The following is a 3,255-nucleotide window of genomic DNA, read 5'->3' on the forward strand; positions in this document are numbered from 1 at the left end:
TGGGCATGAGGGATCTTACTAGGGCATGAAAATGTTGTAGAACTGAGTTATGCGAATGGTCACAGCACTCCATGAAGTCACTAAAACCCAGGCATAGGCAGGAGGCTGATGGCCAGGCCTACTGCACCTGCTCACTCCCACAGTCAGACTCCGGCAGGGGTGGCAGCCTGGAGGTGCACCAGCCACACCAGCACATTGGGCATGGACTCCCGCTCAGTCTTGGGCAAGAGGCTGAAACACCCCCCAGGAAGCCGGTGACTTCTCTCTCTGTCTGCTGGCCGCCTATGGAAGCTGGGGCGCTGCCTGTCCACGCTCCCAGGTGGTTGGTCTAAAGGTGCTGTGTCCGAGTGCCCAGGAGGTTTATGGCCTGTTCCTCTTCTCCTCCTGCTCTGCTGTCCCCACAGCTGAAGGCCATGGCCCTGTGCCCTCTGCTTCTTCTGCCAGGTGCTTCTCCCAAGTAGCACATGCAGGTACTAGCCAGCCTCACCCCAATGTCCTTGCTGCCTCCTTTGCCCTGTGCTATGGCCTTGCAATGCCCACGGTCCCTCAAAGAGAAGGCTAAGCCTCGCAGCTGAGTGCAGGAGGAGAGATTTCACCTCCTCTGGGAGGAGGAGCCTCTACTCTTTGATGCACATGCATCCAGTGTGTTTACTTGAAAATGGGTTTACCTCTCAGCAAGCAGAGATCACTGTACCTGCATTGGTCAAGATCATGAAGGCCAGAGGGGGTCACCAAGATGCAGCCTATCATGACACTTCAGCAACTAATGTCTCAGGTTGCTAATGTGAAATGGGAGAGGATTGTTTGGTAGAAAAGTGAATTTTCGGCCTTCAGAGCGGAAAATGAGAAAACTTGAACTACGTCAGTTAAAACAACAAAGTGTGAAGTGACCAAAGTCCAAACAGATACCAAATTAGATTTAATCTAGAAAAGAGTAAAATACTCATTGAATAACTGTATTCATTGAAAATAACTGTACTCACAGATGCTGCTGGAGAAAAGGACAGGAAAGCAGCACTGCCCGCCTGGCAAGACCAGGCCCTCAACCAGAGACAGGAAGACAGACACTGAGGTTGCCTGCCTTCAAACCATGCTCCAGTCTCATAAGCCAGATATTAAATATTTAGCAGGGTCTGTATTTCACATGCCTTAACAGTAGCTCTGGAGTTTTATCCCTATGGATATAATAAGCTATTTAAAGAAGGAAAAGAAAAGTTACTGAAAACCACTGGTATGAAAAAAAAATCACAACGAAAAACGTATTCCCCCCTCAGAATCACAACTCGCGAGTGATTTTCTTCTGACTCCTCTGGTCACTCCTGAGTCTCTTATACAGGCTAATGTGCTCCTGTTGTTCCATACGTGTAAGGTTTTATAAACCTCTATTCCAAGCCTTCTGTTCTTTACAGAGACATTTAAGCTCTTTGCCACATGTAATCTTTGTCCTCAAAAAATACCCATGACTTTAAGTATGGGTTTTATACTGAAAAATTCAAAATTTCATTGCCAGCCTAAATGTCTTGAACAAGGTCTAAAATTCTATTTGCAATTAGCTATAGGACACACGCATTATGCTATATTGCTAACACAACAGATTTGCAAATAAAATGCTGATTTTAAACATACAAATAGAGAAGTCCTAGGGAAGATGCACAAACCTTCCCAGATTGCTTCTCGCCCTTCCATTGCTGCTCTACCCACCACCTCTGTGATAACCACTCAAATTCAGAGCCCAGTCTCTAGACTTCACATAAACTTCTCTAAACCCCTCAGGAACCGACTGACAAGTGGCTTTATACCCTGACCTCTTTCTGGTTGCATAGTGATTAGCATCTCAGCTGGGAGCCTCTGAAATTGCAGCCCAACTGACTGGTCCTACAGCTTTGGAACAGAAGGCAAGAGTCCCCAGTCAGCATCTTCATGTGAATAATTGGAAATCAGTACTATTATTTTTACGTCCTTAATAAGCCCGATGAAAATACCACATTCCAGCCATCCCCCTTTCATGTTTTTAACCACAGGATGATTTTTTTTTTTTAACTGTAAGATTGAAAGAAACTCCCTGACTCCTCCACCCCAGAGAATTCAGGACCAAGGAGAGCAACCAGATACGGCACTTCGTGAAAGGGCCTCCTCTTCTTACAAGCTGGCTCGGATCCCAGGCCCATCATCCTTGACCCACCATGTAGAGGATCACTCACACTCTGGGGAGAGAAGGACCAGGCCTGTGGGTTGTGCTTATGGGTTCAGGGCAACCCAATTCCCGCCCCCCCCCCCCCCAGACAATCCCATCTCTCAGCAGCACCCTGAGCCCAACTGGGTGGGAACAGCCAGGGAAAAGCCTGAGAGGAGAAGTTGAGGAGGGCACCCTGCCTATGGCTTTGTTGACTGTCACTGTGACCACCCAGACCCTGCTTCTGCTTCTGAACTCAGGGCAGGACTGACTTTCAGTGTCCTGAAGTGCTGAGTTCATTGACTCACAGCTCTATCTCACGGCATCCCTTCCCTGGTCTCCCTGGGAAGGACCAGGAGGAGTTGGGATGGTTTGTGCCTTCAGCTTTGCATTTCAGAGTCATGCAAAGATGGCTGTCACAGGCTACAGCGTACAGATAAAGCTAGTGTCTTCCCGGATGCTCCTCCTACAAGCCCTAGGGAAAAAGCCAGTCCATTAAAGAAGAATACCAGAGACACACACTTAAAGGACACACAAAGTGTCTGAACAATTTCCAGTCAGTGAAACTGCTCACTTCAACTGATAAGAAGGGGGAAATCCCACAATCACCAGGTTCCCATCCATGGAGAATCCAGGGCTGAGTTGCTGGAAGCAGGAGAGCTTCTACGTTGCTCACTCCATGTGAGGAACCTACAGGGACAGGAGCATCAGGGCAGCTTCCTTTCCTTCCCAGACTCTGGGCTCTAGAGCTAGACAATCAGGAGGGACTGAAAGTAGCTCCAGCTGCTTCCAAGGAGAGAGACTTCACAGGCGCTGGTCTCACTGGGCTGGTTACCACTGCCCTGCAATGTTGAGCACAACTGAGGAAACAGGGACTTGCACCAGGCCTGTGGGACTAAGGCAGTGGTCAAGGGACAGAGGGTGATTATAAGGCCCTGTTCGTGCTTAGAGAACACTTCCAGGCCACTTGCTCTGGGGAATAGGTGAGCCTAGCTCCCTCTCCCACCCACCCTCTTAGTACTTCTGTTTGGTCTGGGCAGAGTCACTCTTGGCTCTGGGATCAGTCCTACCAGAGCACTGCA

At 48.8% G+C, this 3,255-nt stretch overlaps 1 pseudogene; it reads left to right on the forward strand.

The window, feature by feature from the left end:
• Positions 1-464: 464 nt before the first annotated feature.
• LOC123853945 (mitochondrial calcium uniporter regulator 1-like) lies at positions 465-1,187 on the forward strand (annotated as a pseudogene).
• Positions 1,188-3,255: the final 2,068 nt, after the last annotated feature.

The sequence above is a fragment of the Mirounga angustirostris genome, unplaced genomic scaffold (assembly GCF_029215605.1).
Source record: "Mirounga angustirostris isolate CCGP_5_RB_7025 unplaced genomic scaffold, mMirAng1.0.hap1 SCAF_7, whole genome shotgun sequence".
NCBI lineage: Eukaryota > Metazoa > Chordata > Mammalia > Carnivora > Phocidae > Mirounga > Mirounga angustirostris.